The following is a 20,472-nucleotide window of genomic DNA, read 5'->3' on the forward strand; positions in this document are numbered from 1 at the left end:
TGTTTAATCAGAACAGGGTAAAAGTATTAATGTGATAAAAATACAGCTTGTTGCAGCTGTGATTATTTTAGTTACAAATGAAAGTGCCACGCTTGGAAACACGAGAAAACACAGCACATCTGGGATCTGAGTTATTTCTCTGTGCACAGCACTTTTAATAGAAGTTCTGGTTCCATTGGTTCCCACAACTCCTTCTGCACACGCCTGTGACTGACAGCGATGCCCAAAGCAGCTGCCTGCTGCAAATCCGCTGACTCAGACGTCTCTGCTGTGTGACACAAAGCTTCTGGGCATAGAAATCTCTTTTTCTGTTGGCGTGAATTCTGTCAATCGGGTACCTGCATTATTAACCTATTAATATCTAAGCAGGTCACAAAGACATAGTGTAGCTTTAGTAGTGACTGGATGGGACGATATCTAGAATATCTAGCAAATAAATGGCACTTTTTCATTCTTAGATTTTAAAAAAATCATAGCTAAGTGCTTTACACTGAAGAGAGGAAATTAGTGACAAAGTAATTCTAGAGTGGAAATGTAACCAGAATCTCTGAAGCTAAAGTCATGCACTAGTCATAGAAGCTGGCTGGTTAGGGATATGTTGAGAAAAGTATACGTATAAGCAGAGACTGACTTTGCAATAGTCCAGTAGTTAGAAGGACTGGCTGGCCGGAAGTCCCACTAATTTGGAAAATAAATGGAGTCACAATCAGAGTAGTGTGAGTTATTATTACAAAGAGCATCATTCCCTTCACCTTTCCATCATTAGGTATCCTTGCACATATTTGAAGAAAGCTAAGCAAAGATATGAAGTCATTTTTAATGCAAGATGAGATAACATAGTCTCTTCAGTTTGGACAAAGAAAACAAAAGGAATATATACTAGAGGTCTATAAAAACATGAAATATGTGGAGAAATTGAATGGAGAAGCACTATTCACTGTTTTTCTTAGTATAATAATCAGGGAGTACCCAATTTATTTACCAGGCCAAAAGTCTGAAACAAACAAAGGAAGTCATTTTCACACATAATTAAATCTCATGCAAAATTAAATTGTGGAGCTCATTATCACAGGATGTTGTGGAGGTCAAAAGTCCAAAAGGTTTCAAAAGGCATTAAAAGATTCTCATGGAGAATAGATCAGAGGCTACACAGCATGATAGTCCAGATGAGACCTACAGTTCAGGAAATGCCTACAATCACTGACTGTCATAAATGAAGAACTTATTCCAGGGAAATGTGCAGGTCAAGCACACTCTATTTCTATCAAATTTATATTAACTGTCTGCTACTGGTCACTGCAAGGCACAAAATAACAGGCATGATGGACCGGTGATCTGATTCAATATGACATTATGTTCTTTTCTGCTTGTTATTTCTATGAATGAAAAGTAAATACTGAGTGATTGTCATTTTGACTTGGCAGAGTCTTAAAAATAAATTTAACTAGATAAAAGACAATAGGAGGTACACAGTAATGATCAAATGATCCCTGGAGCACCACGACTGGAAGAGAGAAAAGTCCTAGTTTTCCTCTTGGTTACAGTTTTCCTGTTGGTTAAGAATTCAAGAGGAAAAATCTATGTTCCTTTTATGCTCCTCGAAAACAGCCTGAATAAGACACATTTAGAATGATGCCTAATTCCTCTGCCTAAGTCCACATAATCAGTTTCCTATAGTATTGTGTGGATTTTTCACTGTGGTAGCAGGGATTTGACAAGCTATTTATGTCATTACAGATTGCATCACCCAAATAATTTTCTTTAAAAGCAAGTTTTCCTCAAAGATCCTGATGACATTTATGAAAAACTGATGCATACAGGAGAGGGCCAAAATACCAAAGAAACCAAGTTAGCTGCATATTGCCATTATTGCAGGGAGTGGCAGTATATTCATAATTACATGTTAAAAAAAAAAACCACCAAACGAGTATATGTGAACTTAGCGCACATCAGGTTAAAATATGGCCCATGGCTATAAAACTGTGTCTTAGTAAGGAAGTTTCCAGTTTTCCTTACCATGTTTAAAGAAAGAAGTGGCATGTTTTGACATTAGGCAGAAAAGTAAGTTTCCATAGGCAATGACTGTAGCAAAAAGTGACAATATGCATTTTGGTAGCCAGCACATGTGGTAGTTCTATTAGCTCAGAATTTTCAAGTAAGAATCCCTGAAGATCAGCTACACACGGGGGGTGCTTAATTTTGTGTCAGCTACATGTACTTTTTTCCAAGTCAGCAAACCGTGCAAGTAGTTTGGCTAGAGATTAGATCGTTCCTGGCAATTTTAAGTGGCTGGAAGAACATATGCTAAGTAACTTTCTAGGTCATCTTGCCCTCAACGTACTTGAACAATTAAAGGGGCGGGGGGGAGGAAGGTAGGAAAGATTTAAAATATTACAATAAAATAATCTTCAGCATAATAGCTAATAACCAATTCTGATGAGCAAGGTTATTTACAAATTCTGAGGACTTGGGTGACTATAGTGGCCTTCTGAGACCACCTTTCAACTTTGATAGACTTATGACCTTGTTTTGTCCCTTCATGGCTAATTGAGAGTATTCTATGACCGAACTATGCTACTTCTTGCAAATTAGGTAGGATTCACATTGATTAATAATTAGAGACAGCAAAAGAAAACTAAATATTTTCCTGCCATGCCACCAGTAAATAGTTTTCCTATTAGGATACTAGCTACTGCTTTGGACAGCCCAGTAGCTACCAGCTTCAGAAGTAGGTCTGAGTACCCACTATGTTTTCATTTGATGTCTTGATCTGGCAACAGCAAAGCTAAAGTAGAACAGAACTAACTACATGGAATTCAATGCAACAAAAAGCATAACTGGTTTTACCAGCATCAAACATGACCATGCTCCAAATGAGTTTGTACAAGCTCACAAAATGTTCGTAGCAGATCCCAAGGCTGTTTTGATGCACATTTTGTATAGAATGTAAGGGGTGTGTGTATGGGAGTCCTTCTAGCGTATTTATTACTTGCCCAGGGCTATGCTCAACCTAGCCTTTCCTATTTTCCTCTTCTCTCTCCTCTCTCAAGAATACCAGAGCTAGGAAACTAGATCGTGTGAAGGAGCTGTGCCCTCTAACAATGCAAAAGGTCAATAAAGAGAAGCTTTCCCGATCTGTTATCATCTCTGTTTCTTCTGCCTTGATGGGTGCACTGGTGAGGAGTGGTTTTATAACAATAACTCAGCTTTTCTGTTCCTACCTTTGTCTGTTGCTCCTGGATGTCTTTACTGATTTGGTTTCTGATTCTTTGTACATCCTGCCTTTAACATACCCAGTATTGCAACCTTTTCACCAAATGACAGGAATCTATAAAACATTTCTAAAACTATACTTTTTAGGTACAGAAGATTAATAGAAAATAATAGCTTCTGCCATCACATGAAATAGGAAGCATTGTACATAACTAAAGGAACTTAATAAAACTGCTGATCTTATGGATCAGCTACTTGATCTAGCTTCAAAGTTGGATTTAACTTCAAAGTTGGCCCTTCTTTGAGCAGAGAAACCAGATGATTTCCAGAGGTCCTTCTAATCTAAATTAGTCTATGTTTCTCTGTCCTGCAAAGAGATCCTGGCTACTAACATTCACTATGACTCCCAAAGGATAGATCCATTTCTAATAACCACTTAATTGTACGCATTTCCACAATCACTATATTGCAAGAACATACTCTAGGTTCCAATAAGCATTTGCCTCTCTGTAACCACCTAAAGAAAAACATGGAAAAGTGGGAAGTGAAGAGGTAGCTGCAAAGCAGTTTCTTGTCGGAGTTACGGAGCAGGAAAATTAAGATCACAAGAATACGCAAGGACAAAAATGATTCAGCCTCAAGGTTTCATTGCACACATCTTCTTGGCAGAACTTCCTCTGCTTCTGTGTGAGCTGTGTGCAAACAGGGATTCCAATAAATATAAACACATACTGATTAGGATTTTTAAAAGGCTGGGTCTTACATCCACTGGAAGTCAGGAAGGAGAAGATGAGAAGATTAAAAAGTCAATTACAAGAGTTGCTGGTAGTAGACCCTCAAGAACAGCAGGAAAGCTTGAGAAGGAACTGTGCGGACTGAAACATGAGAAATTTATATTTGTATGAAGCAGAAGAAGATCTAGAAGCGTAAAGGCTCTAGGTTATCTAGGAAATCTGAAGCAGCTCCACCAGGAGAGAAGGAATGCAGCTGCTCCTTGGGCAGGAAACACTGCTTGCTTCGCCCCAGCAGCCAAGGCGGATAACCAGTTGCTATCTCGATGAGCAGCAAGGAATCTACCCTACTGATTTAATGCCCTAAGGACTCTGCTGCTTCTTTGTAGTAGTGCTTATACATTTCAAAGGGCTACTGGTGCTTCTGGGACTCAGTGCTGAGGAAGCTGGAAGAATGGATCTGCTGACCTGTGAAGTATCAGAAAGCACCACCACAAAGGGCCCCAAATCCACTAGAGAAAAGCTGCCAGGGCTCATCTGAATTGCAGCCTACCCCACCACATTACTAACCACATATGCACTGACGGGTCCTCTGGGACTAAAACTGAGTGGATCAGAAATTACTAGAGCCAGAGGTTCGGATTAGATTCTCCTCAACTCTTTTATATGTATGGAAAAGCTAGACAATGACTGACCTCTTTCGGATAATATGATGTATGTACATGCTTTCCGATACAGAAGGACAAAATAAAAGCAGTTAGCAGAGGGAAGATAAAACATACCCTACCTACATGCATACCTATTCTGGTAGCACTTCTTCTCTTTGCTGCAGATACGGCTGTGTAGAGATGGTGTGACACCAAAAAGAAAGAAAATAAACTTTTTGGATACAGTCATCTGAAACTCTTGAAGAAATTTCAATGATTGGTGGTATGAGAATCAGAAAAAAAAAGTCACTTGTCAAGTTGCTGAATACCTTACGTGGCTTCATCCTAAAGCAGAGTGCTAGTAAAATCTGGAAACCATCAAAATTATGACCTGATTAGAATAACAGAGATTTACTGGATATAGCTTTCACTAACATTTCACTTGTTCAGAACTAAAATACAGTAGGAAGATGATTTAGGTGTTACCTGATATTCATGGATATATATACTCATGTAGGATTTAGGGTAGAGGGAAATAGCGACAACACACATGGTAAGGACAACAGTGGTTGTCCATAGATACGCAAAACGGTAATGAGTGGACAAAAGCCTTTCCATGGGCAACCAGTGTAGATATCCAAAGCAAAAGAACTGGTACTAATGGGAGCTCTAAAACAGAAAGAGGAGATTAATGTTTCTATACCGGCAAACTAACGATTTATTAACTTCCCCAGGCAAATGAGTTAGTGACTTCCCTAGGCAGCAAGGTCAACCCATATGGAGCTGGCTGTGTCTGATGAACTCTCTTGACATTTAAAACATGGTGCCTACACGCAAATGTCTTAGTGAGAAGGTCTCTGGAGTGTTCTCACTCTGAACTGTACCTGGCAATTATCTGGGAGAACAACAGTCATCACGCCAAGGAGTTTTCCAGTAGTCCACTGACACAAAAATATTCACTGGCAGTGATTCACTTGCTATTACAGATTCAGCCAGAGAGTAGAATTTGTCTTGCCTAATTTTAATATGCTTCCAATGTAGATGCTACTTCCAACACAGTAATCCTTAGTATTCGGTGGATTAAAACAGGCACTTTTAAAAAGGATTTAATTTAGCCTAATTTGTACATGTATTTTAGGATGAGAAAAATCACAGTCTATTTCTCTTTCCTGACAATGGATTACGAGTTCAGATATAAATGTCCACAACGTTTATGTCTGCATATGGTCAGACGGATTTCACAGAGCACAAACTATCAAAGTGCAATGAGCAATTCTTGTATACAAAAGAAAATTACTGTTCTCTTATATTAGATTCCTAAAACAGGCAGAAGTGAATCAAGAGTGAGAAGCTAGAAAGCAACTCTTGTTTGGGTGACCCTGCAGTTGTTATACCAAGTCATCACTCGTATTGATTTCAGACTCTTCTTGCAATTTAGCAAAGTCATTTTGAATTGCAGTCATGTTTTCTCTAACCTCTTCCAGTTGGCTGTCTTCTGCAAATAATCTTGTTTTTCTCCAGTGCCACGCAGAGATCACACATGACAATTTAGAAGGGCACTAGACCCAGAGGTGCCTAGTTTCACCTCACCGATATACCACCTTAAGAGCCAGCTACCAGAAACATTTTTTGACTATGGGTCTCCGTACAGTTTTGTATCCACCTCACGGTCAACCATACTTCCTACTTTGCTCATGACGGTCCCACATGGGGCAGATCAAAAGCCTACATGACACAAGTTGTATCATAAATGCTGTTTCCCTTTGTCCATTAAACTATTTGCCCCACCAAGGATGGATGTCAAATTTGTTTGAGAAGAAATTATTTGCATTTTTATCAATTTACTATTTTCTCAGCAAATAGGTTCCACTCAAAACTACTTTTCTGCCTATGTTAAATGCAATTTCTTTGCCTTTTGCTACATCTCAGGGATTCCCCGGCCCTCCATCAGTTCCCTGAGAAGAGCACAATGATTCAGAAACTGCTTTGTCTTGTTCCCTAAGTAAAGTCTATAGTCTCATAGCATGATTTAGTAATTTATCAAAATATTCACTAGCTGACCTTTCTCCCTTTGTGTCCCATATTCCTATTAACATTACTGATAATAAGAATTATAATAAAACATCTAGTTCTAGCCAAACCTTCTATTACTCTAAATTTTCTTTTTTTGTGTCTTGATAACTTGAAGTCTATTTCAATCCTCACCTTTCTGATTTTACACCTGTACACTTATGCCTCACACTTAAGCCCCTTTTTAAACCATAGAAATATACACATTCCTGCTTTCAGTGGGATTTCTTCCATTTTCCAGTCATTGAAGAGTACTTTATATTTCCTGTATCTTATTGTATTTCTATTTTTCCTCTTAATAAGAATAGTAGCAGGTGTATCTTCAAAGCACAGAGAAAACTTCTGATATTTGGAGATAAAACTGACATGCCTTAAATATATCATTTACGGTATTTTATGCTTCACATTGAAATACGGAAGAAATAGGAAGGGTTTATTGTTTAAAGATGTTCTCTGAGACACTCACAATGCATCTGACTTGGATGATAACATTAATACTTTATAGTACACAAGGACTGTGTAACAGAAGTTTCAAAGTACTCCATGGAGAAAATCTTGTTTATTATTTTCATGCTTCCAACAAGTTTATATAACATAAAGCATGGGTTTGGGGGAAAATAGAAAAAATATGAAATTTTAAGCAAAACAAGATATAACTATGTGACTGCCAAAATCTAGGCAGAGAATCCATAAAAAACAACTATGGCGTTTCCTGAGTAATTCATAGGACAAAAGTCAAAATGCAGCTACAGTTAAATGTAACAAGCACAGTGTATATTCAGCATCCTTGTAGAATGGAAAAAAATCCCTCTCCTCTTCCCCCAGATCTGCTTCTACTTCAGCTTTATTGAGGAGAACACTTAAACAGGAGGACTCATTAAAAATGAAATAAACGGCTAAAAAGTTTTGCAGGTTTGATGGAGACATTTTAAACAGCAAAATAAATATAAAATAATTATAAAATATGATTGAAGATAAACAGCAGAAAAGGAGAAAATAAAAATAGTAAGAAAAACGAGAAAACAGTTTAAATAACTAAACCAACATCTAATCAGAGAGAAAAAAAATAGCAAGACAAGCAAAAATTATGAATTAAAGTGTGCAGATAAGAACGATCATTGGAATGTAGGATGCCTGATTTTTCAAAGCTTCTCAGCAAGATTCCTTGCTAAGCTGAAGAAAATAAATTATCACGTACTAAGAGAAAAGTCCTCTAGTAGATTAGTAATTGGTTAAAAGATAGAAAGCCCCGTAGAAAGAAATAAATACAGTGACATGGGAAGAACCCACTCTCAGGTCTTTTTTCTGCCCCACATTTTCAGAAGTTATGAGGACAAAGGAATAAATAATGAGTTCGGAGATATTGCCAAGTTCACAGAAGACACAGATGTACTCAAGATCATCAAATCTAAAACCAGCTGAATAGAGTAATAAAAAGTAGTATGAGTTACCAGGCAATTAAATTGCCTGAAGATGAAAGCTATTATCAAATAAGTGAAAAATTATCTATGTAGGGAAAAAAAGTCTAAACACAGATATAGAAAGGTGTGTCTGAATTTGTTATTACTCCTCAAAGATCTCATAGTTACTTTGAATATATTTGTTAAAATATTAACTCAAAGCTCAGCTGCAGCCAGAAGTCAAATCTAATTTGGAATTACTAAAACAAAAGAAGAAAACACATCAGAAAACAGTAAACATAATATAGTAAATATAAAACACTGCATCATGCCATGACATCATGTCTTTCAGGATGTAACACAACTAGGAAAGCTCAGGGAAGGAGGCAATGAGGATGATTTGGAAAGACTCCTACACAAAAGACCATTAAATACCTTAGGATCTGAAAAAGAGATATTTGAGGAAGAATGTGACAGTGACCTACAAAATCAAGAAGAGTATGGAAAAGTTGAGCAGTTAATCCCATAGATTTTAGAAAAGGTAAGTTCAGTGAGGAATCCATATCTGGTTTGGAGAAAATTTGGAAGTTGGAACAGGGAATGAAACAGCTGGGTGAGAAACAGGACACAAGTAAAACATTCTTTGCAGTTTCCATCACAGAAATTCTGTGTCTCATTGTCATATATCTATCATTTTGCCAAAAAAAAAAAAGAGAGAGAGAAGAAAATAACACCACAACCCCCAAATACTAAAACCAACTCTTTTTAATTTCTGTCTCATAATTAAATTTTAAAGTATTTTTCTATGCAATTTCTCAGCTAGTTTTTTGTGCTATGTTATTTAATGAAAGTTTCATCTGAAGCAGAGAATAAGGCTTTGGACCTTCTGACAGACTTTTTTTCTACCTCCTGTTTGTATAAACGTAAGTGTTTTATTTGTTTGATTGTAATGGGTTTTTCTGTCTTGTTACTTCCCCCCTGCTTTTGGTTTCATATCTTTTTGCTCCACAATCTTTCTTTGATTTTTCAGGAATGAAAGAACGTACCCGGTTGTGAACCAAAGGAGACAAAACAACTTAATAGCCCTTCAGAATGGAATCATAGTCAGGAGCAATTTTATGGGACAATTATAAACCTCGTGGCAGAGGTTTTTGGTTTTTATGTGTAGAGTAATTTAGGTCGTTTGGGTCCAAGCCCAGGACTGGAACTGGCCAAACTGACAAAACAACCAATTCAATGTTTCAGTTGAAAGCCGCGATGCTGAAATCCGCCTTCCCCAGCCCGGCACTGCGAGCTGTAGGGAGCAGCTCAGCCCCAGCAGTGCTGCACCTTCTCCTCTGAAGTTACGCAAGCATTTAGACACCAGTGATACTCCTAGAAATCAGATGTGAAGTTGATCTGGTGCCTGAATCCAAGTCCTGTCTTCACCATCCGTGCATGGGCACACCACCAAAAGGTTTTTGGCACAAAATAGCCTTGCTTGCCCCATGGCAGGGTCTGTACCTGGCCCAGCTACCTCCAAACATCTCAGGTGCCCTTGGGGCGGCCACCACGCTTTCAGAGCTCCCCAATCTGCCCCAGGAGGGGGGCAGAGACTTCCCCCCTTGACTACACGCTCTGTCAGCTCAGATTCTGGTTGTCTGGCAGGGGGTGTGGAGGTAGTGGGCTCGGCCCAAAGGACTCAGTAGGCTCCAAGATGCAGGGCAGCAGCGGCAAAGGACGTGCCAGGTGCCCTCTGGCACCGGCAAAGCAGAGAAACTCCACACACGACTTATTTCTCAGCCAGGAAATATTCCTGGGCTGGGTTGTCCTCTGCAGAAATCCTGCCCCGAGCCCCAGTCCAGAATCCCCTCTGCAGCCGGGTCTGCCACTCAAAATCTCCCCAAAGTTCCGCAACCCATCTGCAAGATGACTGCAGCAGCATCCATCACGGCCCAGGCCCTAAGGGAAACTTCTGGGAGTCAGGAAGGAGTTCCAGTCCTCTTAGCTTGAAGACACTCAAGTTCCCAGCAAAAACACCAGATTAAAGACTACCCGGGAGTGCTGTTGTTCCTTTCTAACTCATGCCACCCTGTTACTATTTGCACCAGGGTGGGAGCACTGTGTAGTAGTCTGACTTCTAAGACACTTAACAGCAAACACTGAGGTTGGGTCCCTTTTCAAAACTTGTTTCTATAGACAATGAGCATTCAAATGTGTAAACTTCTCTGGGAGCAGGAGTAGGATTTCCACCGTCCTACACATACCTTCTGGATAGATGCTCCACAGCCTGGGCTGCACAGTAATTCTCTCCGTCCTCTTCCTCCTTCTTGCAGCCCAGTTGAACATTTCAGTCTCAAGCAGGAACCAAATATTCTTACCTGTATTTTTCAAAACTAGCCAACTTCATAGGAGAGGGAAATTACTATCATCTTGGTATGTATCTAGAGAAAACCTTCATGTGCCTAACTTCAGACACACCTTACAGGACGGATGCTTTGCTCCCCCCATTAGCACTGAGAGAGTTGCCTCCTGGGCAGAATCCAAGGCTGTTCCCTTCCTAAACCTTTCCCTCTCAGCTCACTCTCAACAGCTATTCACTACTTCAGGAAATCCAGGTACCTCACCCAGGGTTCTGAAGCCAGCTCTGGAGGCCACTGGCTATGCTGAATCTGGCTCAGTTCCCTTCCACCCCTTAAGCCCCTTCACGTCAGCTCCCTGAGCATTTATATGCACTTTCAGAGTGGGGTGGCAAGTCCAGAAAATTTTCACTTCTTGGACGAGCTGTTTTCCTGAGTGCTCAGTGTCACAATGAGAGGGATTTCAAGCCTTGTCTCCAGTCAGTCTGGAAGAAATCTTTCTTCCAAATAAAAAACAACCCCTAAGACTTATACATTTACTCATAGCATGAAAAGATTTGTTCTTATTCCAAAGAATTAGGAAATACTTGGTTATTGATTTGCATCCTACCCTAGTTTGGAGAAAAATCAATTAGAAAACCAGCATAATAGCTTCATCTAGAAAGGCAAGTATCCCTTCAGACCTGGAATTTACCCTTTCCTTGTTGGACAGACATTTGTTCTAGTGAGGAACAATGGAACTATGCCTGCAGTATTCCTTCAGCCATAACTCTGGGAACGCTTGAACCACTACAGTTTCTGAATAGCTTTTAGCATGTGTGTTTACTCTCCAAATTTGGGTTATCTTTTTTTTAAAATGAAAGAATACACTCAGACCTGAACAACATGGATAGTAAGTTGCTACCATCTTTCAGCCAACACAACTTCACATGCATTGATTTGGATGCCATTGTGTGTTAAATGAGCTTTCAAATGAGGAAGATGTTGAAGAGAGAACTTGACCATGCATATTAGCACTGAATGTACACATTTTAGAGCTGAATTAACATTGCTGAACTGCTCAGAAATGTTTGCAATTTAAATTAATGAGCTGCATTTGTTTTCTCTCCTGAATGAAATGAACACTTAAGACACAGCGCAAACACGAGACACTGTCTTTGACGTCTGTGCAGGACTGAACTTCAAACATTTTAAACAGTTTGAGAAGTGAATTTTATGGCAAAGTACATAATTCATTGAATATTCACAGAAAGATGAACTTTTAATAGAGTTGAAGCTGAGCTCTTCATTCACTACCCCAGGCACAGCAAAGAGGAGACAGAGATGAGGCCCATCTCCTCAAATAGCATTTACAGGCAATGTGTACAAGTGCTCCTCATGGCACCAAAGTCTCTTGAATTATGTTTTGCCTGAACATATATTTAAATAGAATATCATGCTTTAGATGATAAAGGAATTTCTTCCACAATCACCTAGGTCGTGACCTCTGCTGGGAGAAGGGGAGGAAAACTCATCTTTCTCTATAGTATGGAAAATTGCTCACTAGAAAGTTGTTCCTAGCTTTATCTAGCAATGGCATCAAACAACTTCGCAGCTCCTTCAGAGATCTAAATTGCTAGTGACACTTTTGCTTATCCATCTTATTTTTTTGCTATGGCTGTTGGTCTGTAACATTAAGCCTAAGGTAGACTGAGAAAGTTGGGGTTTTCTTCCTTTAGAAAAGGACCTGGGGCTAAACTAATGTTTTGAAAGAAAAATATATTCTCATGCAAAATGTGATGTCTCAGCTATATCTGTAATTAAACATTTTCACCTAATTAATTTAACATTTTCAACATGGGTTGAATATAATTTGTTGGCAAAGATCACATGATAATTTTATCCCAGAAGTTTGTAAGTTTGACAAACCTGTTATTAAATACTGCTTCCTGTGTACAGCTCGTGGCAATATTTATTCCACTATTTAGAAGGACACAAATAAGTAAAGCACTTACACATGCCTAGTTTGAAGCAAACAAGTACTTCCAAGTCTAATAGCCCCAAGGATTTTACTCATCTACTTGCATGTGCACATGTGGTTCGCCAATTCAGTGATCCGATGGATGAGGAGTAATGAAAATAAGGAAAGGTCGTAATTTCTGAGGGCTCATACGTCTGATAGCTCTGTGAGAGAAGACCTCATTCCAGCCTCTTGCACAAGTTGCACACTGGCTGAGATTCAGGTATCTGCAAACCAACCATACACCACGTACAAAAATACACAATATGTGGGAAAGTGAATTGAGCCTAAGGTGGGCCATGGACTAAATGGATTTCTGAATCTAAGCAGATGTGAAAGACCTCCCAGAGGCCAGGCTGGTGCACTCCACACACACAAGAGTTGCAAACCAGAAGTTATGACTGACAGAAAGAGAGATCAGCTGACTCCACTTGTAATGTAGATGTGAAAGTAGAGAAATCCTTCATCTAACTTGGAATTTCTCTCATAGCCTTAGGGTGACTCTAGAAAGACCCAGAAGAACTGAGGCAGGGGGAAGTGTAGAAAATATCCTCTTGCTATTATACGTGCAAGGAAATTGAGCAGATGAGCCTGTTTGAAATCAATGTGCCAATGTGCACAAGTATGTGTCTTTGTTTTGATGATCCAGCATGGCAAATAAGATTGCTGACCATAAGGGATATGATGGAACACCTCCGATAACCATAAAAGAAGTTACTTTAGTGTACTTGCTATAAACATGGATTTCCATTTGTCAACACCCAGTGCCCAGGGCTCTCAGGGCACTTTAACTATGACAATTTGCTTAAACATTTGTTTTAAGCATTTACACAAGGGAACATTTTGTTATGTACATATAAAGTTCTGCAGAATCCAAGTATTTTTACTGGAAAATGAAATTTCACTTCTTCCAAACACAGTATTACTTTACTTGGCATATGGGCACAACAGATGGAGTAAATATAAGAAATTGCTGTAACACTGAGAAAAGGTTCCTCTCAATGTTGAAGAGTTCAGAACTGATGTCAAGGTTTTCCTGCTTGACTTCCTTGAAATCAATGCTACATGATTACATTAATGCATACACTGCACAGTCTTGCAAGGAATAAATGCTCATGTCATCTTCATGGATGCAGAACAGAGCAGTCTCCAAACATAATGACAGCTTTCTCCTTCCCAGGCCTCTCAGTATTAGAATTAACTACTGAGGTTGACCCATGGAGTTCCCTAACCTGGGATCTCCACTCAGGTTCTCTCTCATTCCCACAGTAATCATCTCTGGTTTTGAGTAGCTTGATATAGTGACTTTTTAATTTGAGGATAAGAAAACTAACAACAGCCCCATTATTTCTCAGATAACCTGCATTATATGAAAGGTACCTGCATTACCAGAAATGACAGCATTTTAGGAATACTTTTGTAAAGAATTGTTTAAAAGCAGTAGAACTTAAATATAGGATTGTGTGGGAAATGTTTTTCATTTCACAGAGATGTAATATTTCAAAACTATATTGTTTCACTTTCAGGTTGAATTTAAGAGTTTACAAATTGAAAGCACCAGCCTTTGCGTACCGCAGCCTCATCGATATGCTAGGAACTGCAGGAACTAGCATGGAAAACCAGAGATGACCTTGCACCAATTGAATATCATCAGTGGTTTCAACAACCCACATGAGAATGCCATTACAGAATCATTTATGTTGGAAAAGACCTTTAAGATCATCAAGTCCAACTGCAAACGTAGCACTGCCAGGTCCACCACTAAACCATGACCCTATGCACCACATCTACGCATCTTTTAAACACCTCCAGGGATGGCAACTCAACCGCTTCCCTGGGCAGCCTGTTCCAGTGCTTGCTGGGAGCTGCTGGCTCTCTCCTTCACACACACGAACAATACCATTCTTCACCCGACTGGTGAAGACCTTCGCATTCAGTTTTCATTTTGACAAGACATCTGTTTGGAACAAAGAAAAAAGCTTTTATTTGAAAGTATTTGCCTACCTCTGCTCAGTTTACTTTGATACAGCTCAGTTGAAAAATATTAGTAGAAGAAATTCTACACACATGAAACAAAATGTACAAGTTCTGGAGAAAATCAGTAGAAGTATTAGTATACATAGGCACAGGACTTACTCAAGGAGCTACAGGGAATTACTAGGAGCATAACATACGCTCCTGGGTTTGTTCCAGGCATTTGTGGCTCCACAGGCTCAGTGTTTATCCAAATAGAAAAATACATGAGGAGCTGGCAGCCGCCATAGGCTCTTCTGCCTGACAGAGACAAAGCTATTATCATTGTCCACTTGCTTTCCATTGTGGTTTACCTGCGGTCAGATTATACCCATCTGCTTGTACAGTAACACTGTCCTTTGATGTATTTTTCCCCTCCTTCCTGTTTAGCCCATCATACTTATAGAGGGCAACTACAGCCCTTTGCATGGTCTCTTTTGCTACACTAGACAGGCCAAAGTCTTTAGATTTGAAGGGATAAAGAGACTGTTGGATATCTCATATATTGCAATCCATTAAACTGCACCTAGTTGTATCTCTAGCCAACTCTAAGTTATTTAATACAAGGAACTATCCGCCTCAACTTTTAAGCAGTAAAAGAAGAGATACACAGCAAGGGTTTTGAGACTGACATTTGCTGTATGCACAATATAGGAAACTGAGTTCAAACAGGCAAGAAGTTTGTTCCAGACAGTCACTATTTTTACTACCAGATTCTCCCACCCCTAGTAACAGCTTCAACGTAGAAAAGACTGGTGTTCCCAGAAAGATGAGGATTTCCCTTGTCGGCATTTCAGAGCTCCTTCCCACCACACAGCTCTAGGTCCCGTACAACACAGGGTACGTGAGTCCTCCTGCTAGCAGATCTGCTCAGCATCTGCCGCCTCTTCCAAACAGTCCTCTCACCCAACTCAGCAACCAGATGAGTCCCAGGGAGAACAATCACATAGTGGTAATGGTATTCACACGCAGCTCTCAACAGCCAGGCTACAGCCTGTGTATCTTCGAGTAACTTACTTTATACCTCAAAACCCAAGGAAACACTTGGCTTTTGTACCTCCTATTTACAGGAGCATTGCAAGCACGGCAGGAGAGACTGAAGTAGAAGGAAGATGTGGATAAAAACAAAGAGAGACAGTACAGTGTGACACAGCTTACAGAAAAAAGAAATGTAATTTAAAAAAAAAAAAAAAAGAGATTGAGATTTAAAAAAAAAAAAGGCACCATTTGCAGATAAAGCCAAAAAACCCATGAACAAATGAAGTATCTATCACACAAAAGAAATGAAAGAATATATTATAGGGACCGTATGAATGGACAAGTTACATGTGTGCCAAAGTAGACAGGCCATGAGTGTGGCCTGGGGGAGAAGAGCAGAAGGAAAGAGAGAGAAAGGCAATAAAAATCATGAAACTGCTATGGGCGGCACTTTGCAGGAGATCACCATACATATACCATGTACCCTTTAAATCGTAAAAAGCAAAAAAAAAATCCCAACCCAAAATGCAGACTGTATCTCCATTTTCTTTGACTTCACACTGTAATAGTATTATCTGTATAATGTTTATAATTTCAGTGGAATTTTCCTCTCTCATTTTAACATTGTCCCTACAGCTTTCTGCTCTGCTTAAAAGCTATGAGTTAATCTCCAAAAGAGGTGATCTAGATAGCAGTTCTTTTCTCTTTTATCACATCAGTTTTTCTTCTCTAATGATATTCCTATGCCACACGTAACTAGGAAAGGAGATGAGGCAGCTTCACTTAGTTTTTCTCCAGTTGATTCTGAGAAGCAGAATATACATTTCTACACATTTCTAATTTTGCTCCCGGCTAGACGGCTGCACAGCACTCCCACAAATATAGAGCTGATACTGTTCCAGCTGCTCATAGAAGGTCCAGAGGCAGAAAGAAAGCCACCATTTATTAGCTGCTATCCATTTTTTCAACTGGTCTATAAGGTCGACTAGTTTGCTAACAACTCAGGTGAAAACTAACTCTTCCACAAAAAGAACACTTGTTGAAAGCAAACCTGTCATAAGCCAAATAAGAATCAAAATTGTCCACATGCAGTCTTGTCACAGAGCCATTTTTTGTTGTCATAACCTTTTATCATTCCAAACCACTTAGTTCTGACATCTCTTTTCCAGTTTAGTGCTTTCTCCCTTTTTCCATTATAGCTGGGACTTGGTCCAGCTGCATTACATTTAGCAGCAACACCCCTCAGCCTGCTGGGAATTAATCTCTCACGATTCTTATCATGCGCAGGCTGAGTAAGGGCTTCAGCTTGTGACAGACAGGAGCTGGAGTCTCCCCCCAGGAGTTACCACAATGTTCACAGACATTATCACCCTCCCTTATCAAGCATAGCTCTGAGTTACTTCTCAGCTGATCACCAAGTATTCCTTAAAAATTGGCTTAGTCCATCTTCATACAGTTTTTAATAAATGATGTTACAGTGGTCAGGGCTACGCTATCAAATTCTCAACCAGTAGAACTTATCATAATGATTCACTAGTGAGTTATTATCAAAGTATTATCTAAGTTTTCTCAAGGTTTTGCTAGTATGCACGTCATGTGAAGGTATCCTTAAGGCAATGGTGTAATTATGAGGAAATATATTAATCTGCTTCTGTGTCAAGATTTATAAAATCTACCTTCTCATGGCAGACCCTGCCTGAGTCTATGCACCAAACAAGTGAGTTTTTCTACTTATTATCCACTGCACCTACCTGTTAAAGGAGTATCGATAGTTACTTTTAATAACTATTTACTTTTGCCAATTGGTCCTTTGCAGGTACCACCAGCAGCTGCCTACATAGCAGCTCAGAGGCATATATGCCAGTTGATATACGGCAGGCACCTCCAATAAACACTAGTGCACACAAAAGGTTTGATACTTAATTTAGCAGCGATCTGTTTACAATGAATACTGTTAATGAACACTGTAAATGAAATTTTGTGTTTCTGTTAGCCTGAGTAAGAAGGAACTGCCCTTGAGAAAGCTGCTGTGTAACAGCAGCTCTAGTGCAGGGGCAAAAAAGAAAGTAAGTACAGGGGATTTTATAAATGCCAGTTCAGCCCCTTCCTCATGAAGGGAAACTAACCCAGTTCCCCAGTGCAGATGGCTCTGGATATTCAGTACAAGATTTATGTGCCCACAACACACAAAGCCAGGATTCTTTTTCCTCAGTTCTAGGTTTGTTTTGTGGGTTTGTTTTTTTGTGGTTTTGTTGTTGTTGTTGTTGGTTTTCGTTGGTTGTTGGGATTGGTTTTTTTTTTTGGGGGGGGGGGTGTTTTTAGTTGGTTTTCTTTTTTCCTAAGAAGCATTGTAAAAGGACTTACTGTGTACATATTTTTAAAAAATCTCTTTAAACACAAACACTGTTAAATGCTAGCATTTGCTTGCCAATTTCCAAAGCAGGAGCCAGATAATATCGGGGTGGGACAGTTGTTATGATCTCTTGAATTCTCATCCAGAACTTTGGTTGCAGCTGCCAGAGATTCCTGCTGCTCAGCACTGACACATTCATCTGGAGCTTTCACCTCTGGGAGGTCTGTCGCTTCATGTCACGGGGACTGTTACACCCATAGTGTACTTTCTCATCACTTTTTTTGAGGACAAGAAGCACAATTCACGCAAAACATTATATTAGAATGGAAGAATAAAGTGAATGACCTTTTCCTTCTCCTTCATTTGCTATCCAGGCTACTGTACTGACTAAGGCAGATTTTTTCTTCAAGCTCTCTCTTGCTTACATTGAAGGTAGCGTTCACACCCACATTAATAAAAGCTTCACATACCTTGAAGAATCACGCCCCAGTTAGAATGGAGGGCATTTTTTCCCCCTTCATCTCTCAGGTAGCATTGTATTTTTCAGCACTTCAAGGAAGTTATTTCTCTGAAACAGTTTCTAGGCATTATCACCTTTTTTTGAATGATATTTAATATGTGATTTCAGTGTGTCACAGAGATACCACAAATTTTTTTCAAGCTTTGCAAAAGGAAAAACTGAAAACAACAAATGGAACACTCTCTGAAATTTATGAGGTTCCAACATGAGAAAGATTCTTTTTGCAGGCAATATGGACATATGATGCCATAACAGTCACATGGCTAAATCTGCTGCTGAGTTCTCAACTAGCTTTCCCTCAAGTGGAAGGGGACTATAGACTTTAATCAGCAACAAGAGGAAACTTGTCAAGAAGTGTCAGAAAATCAATACAGAGCACTTAAATAGTTCTTTTAGCCCATGGCAGACAACCAAGGAGCCTCCAACCTGCCAATATACCTTCCGGAGATGTAGCTGAGTGGCCAGATGTCACTTATGGAAAAATATCTTCTACTGCTTGCATTTTTCGCCAAGAAATGGAAGAAGAACACGGAATACAATACACTGGAACATCACCAGAATATTTCCTTGTTACCAAAAAGCACTTTATGTGAATTTAGTAAATAGTGGGAGGGGGAAGATGCTTGTAAAGAAAAGTCAGGCATCACATAGTCATGATTTCCCCATTGTAAAAATGTACTTAGATTCTCTAGGATACATAGGAGCTGTCCTCTATGAGAAAATCTTGCTTATCCACAGAAGAAAATAAACCACAAATAGTTTTTACATAAATTCAAGTTTTAAACATTTCAACAGCATCCCAAAAGGCCACAGTTCTTAAAACGGTTTATTGTCTCTACTGAGTATGGATTAATAAGATGTATTTTGATTTATCATCTACATATTCCCTCTACAGGAAAATATCATAGTCTCTTTTCACAGGCACTTGTTCAGTCTGCGTGAACTATAAAAGATATCCTGACGGTGTTCACTGCCAGGCGAGTCAGATGCACTGACAGGAAATTTCATTTTAACGCACCTTGAGTTTTCAGAGAAATGAAATTCTCTAGTTCTGAAAGACACAAAACTAGCGATTCTCAGCTCCTCCTCTAAGAGGCTGACCAACCTTGAAGTAAACTGGCTCCACCTGAAGCTGACAATGACACCATGGCACCAGAGCAGTAGCAGGACTGGAATAGTTCAGTTCTTACAAGAAGATGAGAATTTATTATTTTTCCTTTTCATTTTTAATTTGAAGACTATGATATCTTTCAGTTGAACAAAGGAAGAACTGAGAACCATACATATATACACATTATATATACATATATATATATTTTTTTTCACCAAATAAATCTGCGCATGTGGAAGCCATCTGTGACATTTGGTCTTGTACTAAATGATATGTATGTATGTATATAGACACACCACTCCGTATGTATTTACTCCAAACTTCCCTAAGAAGATGATGATTCTCAGAAGTGCAAATTGTTGAGCTCTATACACCACTAAGCTTTCATTAAGAAATTCAGTTCCCACAGCAATACTTTGCAATTCTACATCTTTATGTCCAAGTATGTCCTCATTATCTACGAAGCAATAGCAGTCAATCACCATAGTAAAGTGGTAAATTTAAAATCCATTTTAAACACAGATAGTATGAGTTGAAGCCGTATTCAAAATTTACTGCAGTGCATTGTAGTTCCTCTAGTGACACCAAGAGGTGCTAGACCAACCAGGGAGGGTATTTTTTAACTCATAGTCACACAGTAAGATGTTACTAAAAAAAAGCCTAGAAATTCTTCTTGCATCTTACCCTCTGCTTAAAAATTAGCTAAGATCCAGTTTTAAAGACTATCATCAGGAGAGTAAGTAAATGTCAATTAACAGTTTCTCGTAACTGTTTCCAGACAATATCTGGTAATAAGATGGTGACATGTTTCACAGTGACTTTTTTTTTATTCACAGCTTCTGATTGCAAATCAACACTCACGAGAACATCCTACAGTTTCTATAAAGAGTAAATAAGAGTCTCCTGTGAATCATTAATCTCCTAATACTTGAGTTTATACCATTTGTTTAATCTCTTACTTTAGAATTATTTGAAGATCTGTGAAAAATATTCATATTCTCAGTTAAAGGATCCAGTCAATATATGATCTTGAACACACCTACATTTTTTGCATAATCCCACTTTATCAAATGAAGTCAGAAATTTAAATTATTGTGA

Source organism: Caloenas nicobarica, chromosome 3, assembly GCF_036013445.1.
Source record: "Caloenas nicobarica isolate bCalNic1 chromosome 3, bCalNic1.hap1, whole genome shotgun sequence".
NCBI lineage: Eukaryota > Metazoa > Chordata > Aves > Columbiformes > Columbidae > Caloenas > Caloenas nicobarica.